This window comes from Panthera pardus, unplaced genomic scaffold (genome assembly GCF_024362965.1).
Source record: "Panthera pardus isolate Hobbes unplaced genomic scaffold, ASM2436296v1 HiC_scaffold_11, whole genome shotgun sequence".
Classification (NCBI taxonomy): domain Eukaryota; kingdom Metazoa; phylum Chordata; class Mammalia; order Carnivora; family Felidae; genus Panthera; species Panthera pardus.
The window spans coordinates 24,404,720-24,421,981 of NW_026526666.1; the positions used below are offsets into that span (position 1 = coordinate 24,404,720).

General features: G+C 38.0%; 1 protein-coding gene and 1 pseudogene across 1 annotated transcript in view; one reads left to right on the forward strand and one right to left on the reverse strand.

Moving 5' to 3' along the window:
* Positions 1-17,262, forward strand: part of DPYD (dihydropyrimidine dehydrogenase) — an 850,732-nt gene that overhangs the window by 786,652 nt on the left and 46,818 nt on the right. The gene's annotated exons all lie outside the window — the stretch shown is intronic.
* LOC109271898 (AKT-interacting protein-like) lies at positions 14,170-15,360 on the reverse strand (annotated as a pseudogene).

Here is a 17,262-nt window from a genome sequence, read left to right on the forward strand (position 1 = left end):
AAGTCATGATCCCACGGTTCATGAGATTGGGCCCCTTGTCAGACTCTGCTCTGACAGAGTGGAGCCTGCTTGGGATTCTCTGTCTCCCTCTCTCTCTGACCCTCCCCCACTTGTGCTCTCCCTCTCTCTTTCTGTCTCAGAATAAATAAATAAATAAACATTAAAAAATAAATGATTGAAATAGGCCACATGAGATAAGGTCAAGGCCGAAACTGGGAAACAGCAATGAAGAGGAAGGGTGGACATGGTTGGGACAGAACAGAGAGGAGAAATGCCTGAAGTTGATGATCAACTAGGGAGCAAAAAGGGAAAGGTTAGACATCATGCTAATGTTACCGGTCTTTGTCTATGTGACTTGATCCATGATTGTGACAAGGAAGACAAATAAGGAGGCAGTGGAAAATTTCAATCTAGAACTCAACAACTGAAGCATTTTAAGAACATAGCAAGATATTTTGGAACCAGGTTCTGTAAGCTTTCAAGAATGCTTATGGAAAGGCGTGCCTGGGTGGCTCAGTCAGTTAAGTGTCCAACTCTTTGTTTTGGCTCAGGTCATGATCTCACGGTTTTGTAAGTTCTAGCCCTGTGTCGAGCTCTGAGCTGGCAGCACGGAGCCTTCTTGGGATTCTGTCTCCCTCTCTCTCTGCCCCTCCCCATTTGTGCTGTCTCTGTCTCTCTAAAAATAAATAAATAAACTAAAAAAGAAAGAGGGAGAGAGAGAATGCTTGTGGAAGGACAAGTTCCCCAAGGAGCACTGTTTGGTAACTCTGGCCTGGGCAAAGTCTGGATGGCTCCAATGGGAGAGGACAGTATAGTTGTATTTGGCATCACACCTTTGTCCACAGTCTAAATTCTCTTCTTCCTAACAGATATTATTCTACAGCATACAGAATCAAAGTATTGTTTCAGGAACTATTGACTTTAATCTTCAGCAAGGGAAAAAAAAAAACACCTAAAAGCGTCCAAGTTGGCATAGTACATTCCCAGACTTGTATCTATTGCTGAAGCAGAAGGGCTCAGATGCAGGTTGTGAGAGCCTGATATACTGCCGTGTTCCTGCCACACAGGCAGACAGCAATCCCTCCCTAGGTCCCGTAAGAGCACTTTACATTTTCTTCCCATCTTTCAGCTCATAAACATGTTTCTCTTCAGAACACACACCATATGCCATTGGAAAAGGGTTGTAAAGTTTTATAGATATATTTGAGAGTATTATAAGAGTATAATAAAGCAAAAATAATGCAAAGGAATGGGAATTATTGAACAATGGAATTAAAATATTAGGCACGGATAACTCTAAGCACATTCAGCTTCTGTTTGTTTGTGCAAGTCATAAAGCCCAGAACTCTTGTTTAGTTCAAAGATATGAAGGCTTTGAGTTGGGTTTTAAAAAAGAAATCAACAATGACTATACTTTATTCGAAGCTTATAGCCCAGGCATCATTAAATGAGAGGTAAAGAGTATGTTTCTTATTATCTTAAATACCATATATGAAGCTCTGTGTTTTTTGAGGTGAGAAAATTTATTTTTTATTTTTTTGCACTTCCTTGGGATTTGTCCACAGGCATTCCTTTTTCTGAAGGGATTAATTACATTCATTTCATTAGCATTTATTGAGTGTCTGTGTCAGTGAGAGTGGTTGAGGATGTAGACTAAAAACGATAATTTAAAAATTAAAATAAAATAAAATAAAAATAAATTACTGAGGAACATGTATTCCAACATGAACCAGCCTTCATTCATTCATTCATTTATTCATTCAGCATTACTAACTACATACTACTGTGTACTTGGTTCATGCAAGATCAGCAATACATACAAGATTTAGTATTGCAATATATAATAGCACGTGTGTGTATGGGGCGGGGCAGGGGGGTGTTCTGTCTTATACACTTTTTCCATCATCCAAGAAGATGTCTAAGGGAACTTGGTCATGAGTTGATGTTTCAAAAAATAGAGCCAACACAGAGGCATATAAGATAAGGAAATGGCTCCAAAAATGAAAATATGAGGCCACAGGTCTCAAAAGGACTAGAAAAATGTGTAGCAGGTAAATTGAAATTGGAAGGATGCCAGTAGAAAAGTACGGTAGAGGCTAATTATTGGGATTTTGAACCTGATGTGACTAATAAACCTTAATGAGGATGGGGAAAATGATCTGACAATGACCTTTCTAGCGGCTTTCAAGTTGAGCTTTTTAGAAGAATCATTGAGTATGTCATACAATAATATTTTTAAAAAGGAAACTAGATTGGGATGAGAGGTGTTTTTATAGTTTTGTAGGAAAAAAAAAAGTTAAATGGAGAAATATTGTGTCAGAAGATGAAGAAAGACTTAGCCAGCCAGTGAGAGGTTTACAACTCTGCTCATAAGCATTGGTGGTACCCTTTGTCTACCAAAATCTAATGCTGTAGCCTAGCATTCAAGGATCTCCACTACTGGGACCCAGGCTCCTTTTCAACCCACCTTCAACAATGCCACAATTTGTCAGAAACCCTGAGCTCCCATCAGGCTTTTGTCTGTGAGTTATATGTTCTCTGTTTCCCTCTTTCTTCTTTTCACACTTTATCTTGTGGCTTAGAGTGTCTTTTCTCTTTATGCCATACTGTCCAGACTCTGTACATGATTTAAGGCCTTGTACCTGTTTAAGACCTGTCCTGTCTCTCCAATTGAATATATTATTTCCCTCCCATGACACCATTTTCCACTCGATTAGTATTCTTTAAGCCTCTCTTCCATTTTCTGGTAGACTATAAACCCCTCAACAGTGACACCCAGGAGTTCTTTCCACAGCCTTGCAGAGTGCCTTGTACATAAACAAAACTCAGAAATATTTGTTGAATGAATGAATGACTGTCCAGGCAGAGCAAGGCAGAAAAGTCCCAAAGAAAACCTAGGATTTGAAAAAATTCCAAGGTACTATTTTTAGGGGATTAAAAAAGAACTGAAATGGGAAAATCATATGCAGAAAGCACATGAAAGAAAAGATGTAGTTTTTACTACCCATTCATTCATTGATTTACTTAACAAATATATTTAAGCACCAAATATCTTAGGGGAAAGTTCAGGGACTGAGCATTATGGAGTAAATGCTATGAATGGGTTAATCCCATGTGTTATGAAAGTAAATGTTAGCAGGGAGTGCTTCCCAGAGGAGACAATATCAAAGCTGAGACCTAGAGAAATAGTAGGAATATACCAGATTAAGAATAGAGGGAAGGTAAATAAGGTCCAGAGAACAACATGTGCATAGACTGTGAAGCATGAGATATTATGGAGCATTTAGGGACTATAGGGAGTTTAGTTTGATTGGAGATGAAGTGTGAACAAGAGGAAGAAGGGGCCAGGGAGGCAAGTCAAAGCAAGTGCTCGAGAGCTTTCGACAAGACATTTATATAGAAATGTTTTATAATCTGTAGATAATAAAAAAATTATTAGGATGGAATCAAGATTGTCAAAGGTTTACTGAAGGATATTTTTCATATACTCATATTCAAAGTTTACAGTCTAGAGACAAGAAGATATCCCAAACTAAATCAAGTGGGAACTTGGTGCTGAAGTGGAGAAATGGCCACTGCCTCTCAATTTTTCCAGCCGTTTATCACTTAATACCACATCTGTTTAGATGACGGTCAAAAAAGCAGTTCTACAGTTGCACATGTACAGTAAACTTCACTCATTTTTATCCTGAATATTGGGGATCTGTGACAAGTCAGACAAGAGTAAGGCTAAAATTGGTCATTGTACTATTATGTCCTCAAAAGGATTGATAAACCATTAATAGTCCCAAAATAAAGGAATCATATAAATTATTTATTTGCTAAACAGAATTAACTATTTCTAAGCATCTTAAAGGCACCTATTTAATGTAAAAATAAGTTGTTGCTTATCAGTTTATTCTGGCCTGTTTAGTAAATTGAGTCCCTTAAAGCCCAGGCCTATGCAAAGATTCAGCATAGTTCTAACAATTCTACCTACTAGAAAGTTATAAAATTAGAATTTCTCTTTCACACCTATGTAGATGGCCTGAGGTTTTATTGAAATCTTAATTTTCTACAACAAATGAGATGCTTCATCTGCATGATTGGGGAGAATCAGAATGTCAACGATGCAATACACTTTTGGTTTGTTTGTTAAAACAATATTATGTCATGGAACCAAGATAGTCTTTTAAAAAGGAGGTTCATCCACACAGAATAGGAGGCATGATCATGCAAGGTCAATTTCCATTCACTTTACACAGGAAAACAAAAACAAGCAGCTTCTTTCTTTCTCATTAGTTAATGTATTGTAAAAGAATCCTTTTTAAAGATTTCAAATTTGGGGCACCTGGGTGCCTCAGTCCGTTAAAGCATCCGACTTCGGCTCGGGGCATGATCTTACGGTTTGTGAGTTTGAGCCCCGCGTCAGGCTCTGTGCTGACAGCTCAGAGCCTGGAGCCTGCTTCGGCTTCTGTCTCTTCCTCTCTCTCTGGCCCTCCCCTTGCTTGTCCTCTGTCTCTCTCTCTCTTTCTCTGTCTCTCGCCCTCCTGTTGCTTGTCCTCTGTCTCTCTCTCTTTCTCTCTCTCTCTCTCTCTCAAAAATAAATAAACATTAAAAATTTTTTTTAAAGATTTCAAAATTAAGGTTACAACAAAATTATACAAGCTGTGGTTTTACATTACTAATCCATTTCCACCAAATGTTATTCTGGTGAAACTAGAGTTTCTCTTTCACGCACACTGGAAAAAGTTAAACTCTCCAACTTCCTGTATTAGGCCCCGTGGGTTTTAGAGAAAATATATGGCCCCCACATTCAGCAGATAAAAGGAGTAAGGGGCTTTTCTAAATTCACAAAGCAAGGGCCACCCCACAAGTCATTAAGAGATGATCAGATAAACAATTCTCCATGTGGAAGCACAGATATTTGAGGTGGGAGGAGAGTGGGAGTGGATTACCCCAGTGTTCAAAGATGCAGACAAATTTTAGTAGCATCTGACTTTTCTCAGTGAACTGATAGCCATTGAAACCAAATATTTTGTCCCTACTATCTGTTCAAATAGGAGGGATAAATTCCAAATAGACCACGAAGGCTGTATTTTTTCATCCTTGGCAGATACTTAAACATGTTTAAGGAAATAATAAAAAATGCAAAACACAAGATCTTATGTGGACACTGACCTGTTGAATCTGTGCTTGGAATAAACATAGTTCTCGGTTTCCCTGAACTATCTCTTGGGAAACTGTGTCTCTCCATGTTTTTAAAATACTCAGAAAAGTTACTAAAATTACCGTGTTAAAGCATCATGACCCAGTTAACATTGACTATTTGACTTTTCTCATAACAAAGTATTAAGAAAAATAAATAACCTAAGGGCTAGGAGAATTATTTTATTAAGGGCTGAAAGCTGGTCAAACTAATGATACGTTAAAATTCCAGAAATCTGTGCTATATGGAGCAGGGCAGGGGAGCCATCTGCTTTGGCAAAGTGACAAAGAAGAAGTTCATTATGAAGATTTCCTCTGGTTCCTACACATCAGACATTGTGTCATTCCAAACCATAAATCCACCAGTTGATCAGTGACTTTCACACAGAAATCGAGGGTGCAAAATACTTCTTCCAAAGTTGTTTAAATGAGATAAAATTCAAGCAAAAGTGGAATTCAAGAAACTCCATCATGATTTAAAGTGCAGGAATGGAACTTCACAATGGCAAACCGAATTTGGCAGGGACCCAGATTTGTTATAGCACATTGATCCAAATCACCCGGGCTACTCCTATATGCTGTGAGGCTCAGAACCTGCACTGTCCTGACAACTCAGTAAAGATGTCTGTCTAAGCACAGCAGAGGCTAAAGGAGAAAAAGGATATTGTAATGAAGCTTTAAAAAATCTCATAAAGATTAGGTAGAAAATATAAAAATTAGAGAAAGATGAATGAAGGAATTAAAACACAAAAGTAAATGTTGATATGCCTTCATCTATGTTTTCTTGATTAATAAATGCTCTCATCCATTTTTAAATCATCTAGATTGTTGATTCGCTTACATTCAAAGGACCAATAAAGAAAAATTTTATAAATAAGCTAGTTTATAAATGTGATGTCAAGGAGTATATATATTTTTCTTCATATATTTACCTTGCTTATCAGATTTAGAAAATAAGAGAGTCCTCTGGGCTATTGAAGGTACTATATTTCAAACCCTATTCAATTGAATTTTTACTGGTTTTCTTAAATTCATCGGGAAAGTACCAATTTCAGAGGATAATAAAGGACCAAGTCTCAATGAACTGGTCAAACCCCAGCCTTAATATTAGAAGCAGAATTTATTAGAAAAATAAATTTTAACTATAGGAAGTGTGGTAAACTCTTTATGTGTATATCTTAGTACTGACTGATATACAAAGCATAGGTTTCTAATACGGAAAAATACCCAATTTTCAGAATTCATATGAGGACCTACAATGTTATTGTTAATATTAAAATTTTCAGTCTCTAGTTCATCAACTGAAAATGGAGGCTTTTTTTAAAAGTTTTTTTTAATGTTTGTTTATTTTTGAGAGACAGCGTGTGAGCAGGGGAGGGACAGAGAGAGAGGTACAGAATCCAAAGCAGGCTCCAGGCTCTGAGCTGTCAGCACAGAGCCTGATGTGGGGCTTGAACCCACAAAGCGCAAGATCATGACCTGAGCCGAAGTCAGCACTAAACCGACTGAGCCACCCAGGCGCCCCTGAAAATGGAGGTTTTACCTTTAAATTTTAAATAAATGTGTCAAGAAAGACCACGTTTCACTATTCCCTGGCCACATGGTAGTGAACCTTGACTTTCAAGATAACAGAGGACAGTCTAACCAGATCTAAGTATAGAAGAAAATTATCTGAGGGAAAACGCAACCTTATACTTAATTTGACTAATCAGAGCAGTACAATCAAGAACGAAAATGTCAATCAATGGCATGAAAGAGTCACAAAATGATCATCCACTAGTCTCTGCAAAAGTCACACTCCTTTTAGGTCAAAGTGCAGTTTTCATTGTCAATTTTCAGGAAGAAATGTAAAGATAGCAAAGATGGTTAAGAGCTACTACTTTTTTAAAACTAAAGATTAAATGAGTGAAATTAGGAAAGATGAAAGCAATGGGGTTTTTAGAGAACAGAATTTCAACAAAATTTACTTGCTTACTCTCTTCAGGCATATATAGCAGGCTGACTTTTGGTAATGCCATATGATAATTCTCTAGGCACATGGAGGATAAAATCAGATAAGATTGATTCTCCTGAAGGTTAAATAGTTTGGTTTGCAAAGAAGGAAGAATTTCTTAACCAGTCAGAATACTAGAAAGGTTGATGAGCAAAGTTGCAAAATCTCTGTCTAGGAAGTCTTTGAAAAGCAAGTACATGACTCCATTCTGGAATATTCTAATTTTATCTCTTAATAATTAGAAGTTGGATAAATTCCATAGTTCTTAAGGTTTATACTTATAAAGTACTTATAAATATTTATTTACTTGACTAATTATATTTGCCAACATTCCCCATTACTCCCACAGAAACAAAATAAAACAAAACATATTTCCTAAAACATAGATTTCTGAAGGAGTCTACCCTCTCTTTAATAGCTATGTGTTTCCCCAGTAAAATAATACAACATTTAATACCCAATCTCCAGTATAATTAACCACCTATGATTTTAACTTTTTAACTTTCATTCTAGTAAGCATGTCTACAAGGTAAGTGGACTGACTACCTGAGGCTAATTGCTATTTCTCAAATGCGTTCTGCTTCTCTTGCCACCATTGCCAATGCTTTTAATGCCATTTATCTCATCTCTGCTGTTGAAAGCACTGTCCTTCAAGACAGTATGTGCCATGTCCTGCTCTGGACTTGGAACATATAAACTAACCTGCCTAGATCATAATCTACCTGTAGACATAGGCTGTCTCCCCTGCAGTGTCTGGCATGGTAATTATGCCATAATGGCCCTCACCGAACTACTTTACTTAAAGTATGCTGGACCAATAGCTAAAGTCTTGTGTCACACTCAGACCAGCTAGGTTCGCATCTGTAACACACAAGTCCCCAAATCTGACTATTTACAAGCCCATACTTCAGCTAATTTCTCGTCCTGGGTTTGGAGTTGGGCTTCCTCTCTTATACGAAACTTCTTGCGGAGGTCCAGAAAATTCTAAGAGCAACAGGTGGTTTTCTTCCCAAACACAATCAGTATGCAGAGCAGCCTGCAGTAACCCCTCTATGTGGGGCCTCAGTTCTGGGGTGACAATCAAGGTGCAATTCCCACTCTCAAGGGACAGACAACCTGGCAGATGTGGCCTCATAACATTTCTTTGGGAAACATATTTATTAAGCACCTACCATGTGTCAAACACTGTGCCATGTTCTAAGGATAATTTAGTGAACACATAGTCATTTACATTGTACTTGGGATGGAGATGGACAATAAACAAAATAAATAAGTTATAAAGTAAAGGTGAAAATTCTAAGTGCTAGCTAAGCGGGAAAAAAGGCACAGAAGGAGTATAGACAGACACAGCTAGGGGAGTGGCAGGAGGCAGAAAAAATTTTAATTTAAATAAGATGGCTAGGAAATGTGATATTTGAATGAAGACTTTAAGAAACAATTCCTTTGACATGAGATTCCTGTTGAAAATGCAGCAGATTTCACCCTCCTTGTGGGATTTTCTGCACCCTTCCTACCATAGTGCTGTTTGCTATGTGATATTGATCTGGCTTCTGTCTCCAGTGAGAGCATAGTGCCCAGAGCAGTGTTAAGGTTCTGTCTGCAGGTTATTCTCAAGTTCTGAAATATAGGGAGAAAAGAGTGAAGCCAAAGAGTCCTTTTTTGGTGCACTGACAGAAAACACAGTGATGTTCATTACTTAGAACTCTCCCCAGGGTTTAAGCGTGATTAAATAGCCCCAGTTTACTAAAATGATAGGGCTTCACTACCAAATACACACGTCAGACAGTTGGCATCCCATTTTTGTAGTGTTTCACGAGCATCTTTAGCAAAGCTAACAATGTAGGCCTGGATTGCTTTCTCCCTAGAGACGCTACACATCTCTCCAACTTGCTGTGTGCACATTGATTTCAAAAGGAGCTTTGCACTCACAAGAAAAACACGGAGGGCTTAATATGTGACCCATGGTTTTTGCAGCCACACTATTAAAAAAAAAAGGGACGAAACTCTAAGCATTTTCACATTGACAGGAATTGGCTGTTTTGACAAGGGAAAGTCATGGCATAGGATTTTTTAGATAAATTAACAGAATGAAAGTGCTAAATTAAAATTGCAACATTGATTTCCTTTTTAGCTCAGCTGTGCATTATATAAAAGGGTCAGAGGCAGGATTTATTATGGGCGATGAGTCTCTGTCGTCCACTAAGATAGACCAGTGTATAAAATAAAGTTGTCCATTTCAGACACCCTTTGTCTCCAAGGAAAGCTGTCTAGGAGGCCCACGGGTGGCAAAGGCACTGAAAGGAAATGGAAATTGATAATCGGTCCTGTTAGGCTGATTCTCTGCATGTTCAATTCATATCCTTTTGAAAAGAAGAGATTAAGATGAAACCTCATTGAGGAATACACATTTTGAAGAAAATAGAAACAAAGGTTCTGCGAGGCTATTTCAGTCGGTGTCAAATGTGAGAACAAGGCGACGCAAACTTATATGAAGAAAGGGCATTAACAAAATCCCCAGACAAAGAAGAAGCTAATAGCAAATATATGCAGCCGCCTTTGTGGATGCTCACAGGAGAAGTGGTACAACTTGATTTACAAAGGACCTGGATAATTATTTGTTACTTGGAGCCAACCCTGCTTCTCCCTCTGCAGAGGGCGGGCACTGACCATCTGCGTGTCTTAGTTTTGCTTTTGTATGGATGAGAATTAGCCACATTTTTGTGGCTGGTAAGCTTTGCATGAAGAGATGTTTGAAGCACTGGCTTTGTTTTGTTTTAAATCTTTAAACTGTTCCCTCAGCTTCAGTCATAGGATTATTGCACATCTAACCACAAATAAATTGAAATATCAGCCGAAGAGAGCGCATGTTGCTCACTGATGGAATAATGGACGGCAGGTGGTAGAGGGTTTTGTTTTCAGAAAAGCACAGGAGGCTAGAAGTGACAAGAGCGATTCTGAGAGAGGGCTGAAACTGTCAGGATGGAGTCATGGGGGTCAGTAGTTCCTGAGCTGACCTTTTTAAACAAACCCTGAGACGACCTTTCACTGCGTCCTCACAGCAGTAGAGCATTCATGCCAGAAAGGCTGCCCCTCCCTCCAGATATTGAGAGTTTGAACAAAAAGCATATTTTCTATGATTGGGCCCATGTTCAACGCTTCACTCACAGGGTAGCCTGACACTCCCTCTCCTGTCAGCCTGTGACACGCGATCCTAACTGCTCACCTGCTCTGGCATACACACTAGCATCTGAGCTCTCCCTTAACACCTTTCTGCAGCCTTTGATATCATCTTCCTGTCAAATCATGGAAATCGAGGGATTCAGCAGCAGAGCGGGACACTGGGTGTGCTAATTTCCATGTCATTGCCTTGAATGGTGTTCTAGCGCAGAGCTGTTACCCAGAACTCTCACCTGGCTTTTGGGGACACGCTGAAGGGCCGAGATGTGTTATCATGGCATAAAATCCACTTCCTAATGTTTGTGAGCCAGAGTTATAGACTGCACAGCATAAGGCTTTCTTTTCAGATACTGTTCTGTCTGGCCTCTATTACGTCACCAGAAGTCACCAAAAGCAGTGCACCTAGTGTGCTTTGTACTGAAGACGTTTTGTTCAAAATTGCCAGTATCTGAAGGCAAAGACCTTTTATCTCCAAAGTCTGGGAAAAACAATGAGGGTTTTCTACCTTCATCACTAAATAATACTATATTATTCATCTTCCCATTAAAAATGTCTTAAATGATGATAGAGTTTATCTTACAATATGAGGTGTCCGTTATGGGATCTCCGCTCCTCGCTCACGGCATCATGCAGATACCGGGTTCATCCTGGGACCCGGGATTCCAAAGTCACACACCTAAATTTAGGAACTTCTTTCCCACTCACAACCAACCCAGTCATTTTCTCACTATACTTCAGTCCTCTGGTGACCTGGTCTAAACCACTGAAATGTAAATCATTAAAAACAAACAAGCTTTTTAAAAGTTTTGAAGCAAATTCAAGTGACTACAAAACTTAAAATTAGGGTTTTTTTCCCCCAGTTTGGATCTATGTATTTCTCTAATCTTTTGAGCAAGAAATAAGAGGAAATTTTGGTGAAAGATACCTTGGAAAAGACTTAATTTTCGAATCTGGCAGGAAAAAAATAATGTAAACAAAGACCCAGAACCTTAATCTCCTGATCTCCTGTTTCCAGACTTGGTACTCTTTTCAGTAGACACAGCCATTTCCCAGTACTTAAGCAAACACAGAAACTTCATAAAAGTAGCTCATTATTGCTGGACCTAATTTTTGATGTCCTCCCCATCCCTGCCCCTTTTTAGAAGCCATGGAACCAATTTTATAAACATCTATTATTAAAATATATTATGTATGTATGTGTGTGTGTATATATATATATATATATATATATTGTATTTTATATACATAGACACATGTATATTTAAATGGTCTATATGCTGGGAAGTTTCTGACTTGAAAAGAATGTTAAAAAAGAGAGACATGGGGGACGCCTGGGTGGCTCAGTGGGTTAAGCATCCAACTTCAGCTTAGGTCATGATCTCCTGGTTTGTGAGTTCGAGCCCCATGTCGGGCTCTGTGCGGACAGCTCAGAGCCTGGAGCCTGCTTCGGATTCTGTGTCTCGCTCTCTCTCTGCCCCTGCCCTGCTCACGCTCTGTCTCTCTCTGTCTCAAAAATAAATAAAACATTAAAAAAAAATTTTTTTAAGAGAGACATGGATGGAACTAGAGGGTATTATGCTAAGCGAAATTAGTCAGAGAAAGACAAATATCATAGGACTTTACTCATAGGAGATCTTTAAGATACAAAACAGATGAACACAAGGGAAGGGAAGCAAAAATAATATAAAAACAGGGAGAGGGACAAAAACATAAGAGACTCTTAAATATGGAGAACAAACAAAGGGTTGCTGGAGGGGTTGTGGGAGGGGGGTGGGCTAAATGGGCACTAAGGAATCTACTCCTGGAATCATTGTTGCACTATATGCTAACTAACTTGGATGTACATTTAACAAATAAATTAAATTAAAAGTTTTAAAAAAGAAACAAAGAGACATGGAAAAAGCATCTAGGCAAAAGGTTAAGGGCAGGGGGGATATAGAAGGGAAAAGAAAGAAGGTGTTTTCACAATGGAGCCTGAAGATTATAAAGAAAGCTCAGGATGCCCGAGAAGGGAAGGTTAGCCTGGACTGGGAGGGGAGGCAGTGGATCTACCAAGAACATCTCCTTTTCCTGAGTATCAGCAAGGTCTATTTAGAAATAACCAAAAAAGGAAAAAAGAAGAAGAAAACAAAAAGAGACATGTGAAAAGAAAAGGCCAATGAATAGATAAAATTATCATTATAGTTCAAAAAAGGAAAAGTAAGAATCTATTCTGTGTAAGAATGAAAACAGAACTGTAACCTCAGATAGAGAAGAGAATTAAAGAATGAATTGTTATGCATGACTCTTTGGCAATAAAGTGTAGAGGGAGGAGGTAATTTCTTACCAATTATAAACTACCAAATTTTGAAAATATATAACCAATAATCACCTAAAGAACTGGAAAGCAGATTTTAAAATTCACCATTCAAAAGATAATAGGAACAAGTAGTTTCACAGCTGAATAGCTGATAATTTTGTCGGAGTTTCTGTTATTTAAAAAATTCCAGCTTTTAAAAAGATATAAAAAACTCCCTAATCAATTTATGAAACTTGATCAACTTTACTACCAAAACCAGATAATACTGCAATAATATATATATATATATATATATATATATATATATATAGAGAGAGAGAGAGAGAGAGAGAGAGAGAGAGAGAGAGAGAGACCATTTTCCACTTAAGAATAAAGGTGCAAAATTGTAAACCAAATAATATTAAAATTGAATCTTTGATATTATAATGAAACTAAAGTTCCATGTAATAGATCCAGATAATGGATTAATTTTGTCTTCTAATTTTCTCTTTATTAACTTGGTAGAATGTGGATAAACCCCAGTATATTCTAGGTTGAATCAGCATGAGAAAGATGATAACAGTGCATGACCTGGCTTCCTCTAGGTGTCCCCTGCAATTATATAGCAATAATAAAGCTTTCACCTATGATTCCGAAGTAATCCTTTAGTGAAGACTGTTCAGGAAAAAAGTCTTTGTTCATCCATACATTCATATATATAGTACTTGAAAGCATCAAATAAATGAGTGACTCTTGATGATGATAAGGCAACCAATAAAGGTTTTATACAGGAAACCTGTAGTGTTAGCACATTGAACCTGTCATTATGCTGCTTTTTATCTTGGGGGACTTAAGTTTCTTGTTCAAGCATCTGCTAGGGTGGATATTAGAAGAAAATAACCCAATTCAGTAATTCATCTCCACTACAAAACATTTCAGGAAAGAGATTGTATACAGAAATGAATTCTGTGAGAAAAGTTACCCATTTCTCTCATTTCACACCGGCTGGATATAGCCAGGCCTCCTAAATTAGTGTCTCAGTAAGACACATCATAGCTTCCCTTTAGAAGGTATCCAAGATACACTCAGTTTGGGTCTCCTCACTGAATAGTGAGTCAGCTAGAGAGATCAATGCCTAAAGAATTGTGGGTGCTCATAAACATTGGTTTAACTTAATTGGATCATTCAGACGGAAGATTATCCAGGCTCTCAAATCACTTTACTTCTCCTCTCCATATACTAACATGTGTACAACTGAAACCACTGATTTAAAAATCATTACATAGTGCTGAGCTCTGTCTACTCTATTAGTTTAAATGAATGTACCTCACCTTTAGGACTGTCTTCAGAAAAATAGTTAAACCTCAAGGTCCCCAATAATTTAGAGTACTAAACTAGATAACCACCCTAGAGGCACTCTGACAGAAGTAATGCATTAATTACCTAACAGGAGGTTTCCAAAACTTGCTGTTAGAACTAAGCATCCATGGACAACACTGATAGTGGTCCTTATTCACACGGTTTTACCCTTCAAACAGCCCTTTGTCTTTGATCAGCGCTAACTAGACCCAGGTCCAGCAGGAAACTGCATGGCACACCAGATTCACCGGGGCTTTAAGTTGCTACTCTTCTCCCTTCTCTACTGAAACCTTGTCCTGAACCAAGCTTTACCCATGACAGGCCAGCAATAAGAAATTTTATTTGTGCTGTATTTCAGGCTTCTTTTTCTGAGTCAGCATCTTCTCTCTGGCTTCATCATGTACAGAAATATTCTACGGAGAAAAGTTAATTTAATGCATAAAGGCCTTCTATTTTAGGTTGTCAAACAAACAAGCAGTGCACATTTTAACATTGTCAACCACTTTACTTTTAAAAACCTGTGGGGGCGCCTGGGTGGCTCAGTCAGTTGAGCATCTGACTTGGGCTCAGGTCATGATCTCATAGTCTGTGAGTTCGAGCCCCGCGTCGGGCTCTATGCTGACAGCTCAGAGCCTGGAGCCTGTTTCAGATTCTATGTCTCCCTCTCTCTCTGCCCCTCCCCCACTCATGCTCTGTCTCTCTCTCTCTCTCTCTGTCAAAAATGAATAAACATTAGAAAAAAATACATAAAAAGCTGAGCATCTTTTTCATATAGTACTACAGCCTCTGGGTTTAGGGGCCTTACATATCAATCTTGTAGAAAGCATTCCTTGCATACATTAATACTTGCCAAATATGATTATGGTTCTCCTTCTAGTTTGCAAATACTCCCTTCACATCTAGTTCATCTGAAGTGGGATCAACTAGCAGGTGAAAGATGGGAATATCAGAAACCAAGCATGGACTTTCACTATCTGGGTAGTTATCAGGGATGTGAACTTAAATACACTGTCTTGATAAAGTCCAAGCTATATGAATACTACTCCAAATCACATTAATGCAGAGCAGTAAGGTGACTGCACATAGATAGATACCTGGTAACTTATGCTTCACAACCAAGATAAATTCTGCAAAAGTGTATTCCAGCTAGAAGGGTCCATAGGAAGCACGTGTACTATTTGTTGTCTATTGCTGGGGCAGGAGATGTCCGCTTAGCTATGAGCAAAGCATTCTGGGGAATAGAAGGCAGCTGTTTCTTTGGAGCAGTGTGTAGAGGATTAGTTATCACATCCCCTATTAATGTCTTCTCTTTACCATCAGACCATTTCCATACGGAGCTTGCAGACATGCTCCAGAAAGGGTTCATAACATGAACTTCAAACAAAGACATTCAGTGATCTGTGTCATCAAAGTCTCCTGTCCTCGGGATTCACTTTACTGCTCCCCATGCTTGGTTTCCTTTCTGCTAAACAGGGGCTAATGACTCTGGCCTTGAGAGACTGTCAGGATGAGGAGGTGAGATAATACAAATCACTCATACGAAAGCCCATTTTTAAATGCTTATGAAGTAGATGTTACCTTTATGGGTCTTAAAAATGTATAAAATCCCACCTTTCACTCTCTCTCACCAATTGTTGTTTACAGATCTTCTAACTCCCTTACAGATACCTTATTTTTCCAACGTCAGCATATTTGCTGCTACCACCTCTAATCTATATATAGTCTTTGTTTCATATTTTTACAAATTGGTTTCATTATCTTTGTGAAACTTCTCCCATTCTCACTGACTTATAAGGACTGGGCTACGAAAGACATCAGTAGCCAATCAAAAATGCTCTTCTTGGGGTGCTTGGGTGGCTGAGTCGGTTAAGTGTCCTGATCGCATGGCTCGTGGTTCGAGCCCCAGATTAGGCTCTGTAATGACAGGTCGGAGCCTGGAGCCTGTTTCAGATTCTGTGTCTCCCTCTCTCTGCCCTTCCCCTACTTGTGCTCTGTCTGTCTCTCTCTCTCAAAATAAATAATTTTTTTTTTCAAATTGAAAAAAATGTTCTTCTTATTTAATCCACACATGAACCAATCGGAACTTAGTGTGAGGGTAACACTTAGCTCTATAGCTCTGTTCTGCTCTGTTCATTCTGTCTGGAAGTACAGAGGATACTTGCCAATAGTACTTGCCACCAAATAGTGCTCTAGTGATGCAGTGTTTTTAGGCTCAGGGATATTCAGAAAACTACAGTTGTTTGGATAGCTCAACATTGCAGGGACAAAGTTTTATTTTGTTTATTTGTGTATAAATATTTTCATATGCATATCTATCTAAATGTATATCTTCCTTGAGAAATATAAATGAAAAATAACTCACTCTCCTAAAAGCTAGCACTAGAGTTTTAATTCTTGGAAAGTTCACATTACAGTTTAATTCTTTGAGGTATGTTAATATACCAACACCCCATAAGGATGGGCATTTTGTCATATATTCAGAAATAAAAATCTATAACCTCAAATATATAGAGTGCTTTGCTAGAGTGACTGAACATTTCTGATTTGATATATATTTAAACATATTTTAGAATTAGGCCTGAAGTGTGTGCTTAACAAATTTCTGTCAGTTTAGCCATTAAATATGCATTCTCTCACAGCTTAGGTTTGCTTGATAGCTACCATTCTAAATTATGATTTGAAGCTCATATTAAAAAACAACAACAATAGGATAATGATTTGGGCCATAATAATAATTATAATTTTATTCCCACAAATTTTTTGTAATACTTCCCATTAGTGTGCCATTTAAGTCAATATTTTGTTTAAATAATGGTATACAAGTAAATGTACTCACTATAGAAAATTAGCAAAAGACATAACTGTAAAAAAGATCACCTCTAATCTCACTACTTAGAAATCCCAACTGTTATGCAGGTAACTGTATACGTATGGAAACAATAATTTCTTAAATTATAGCACTTCATATACTGCTCTAATTCTTTTTATTTCTCCTAAAAATATATTATGTAAGAATTTTATATACTTCTTATAATCCTTCTAAATACGATTTTCTTTTTAATGACCATCTAAGATTTTGCCAAATAAATGACAATTTAGGCAGTCTGTTGCTTTGAAATTTTTAAATAATAAAATCAAAATCCATTATGATGAAAAAGAGAGAACTTACTGCAGCCAGTTCTGGTCCTCAAGGACTTTCCCTTCAAACATGAAATGCAAGATCATATGAAAGTCAGAGCAAGAGAAGACCCAAAGGCAGCACCCAGCC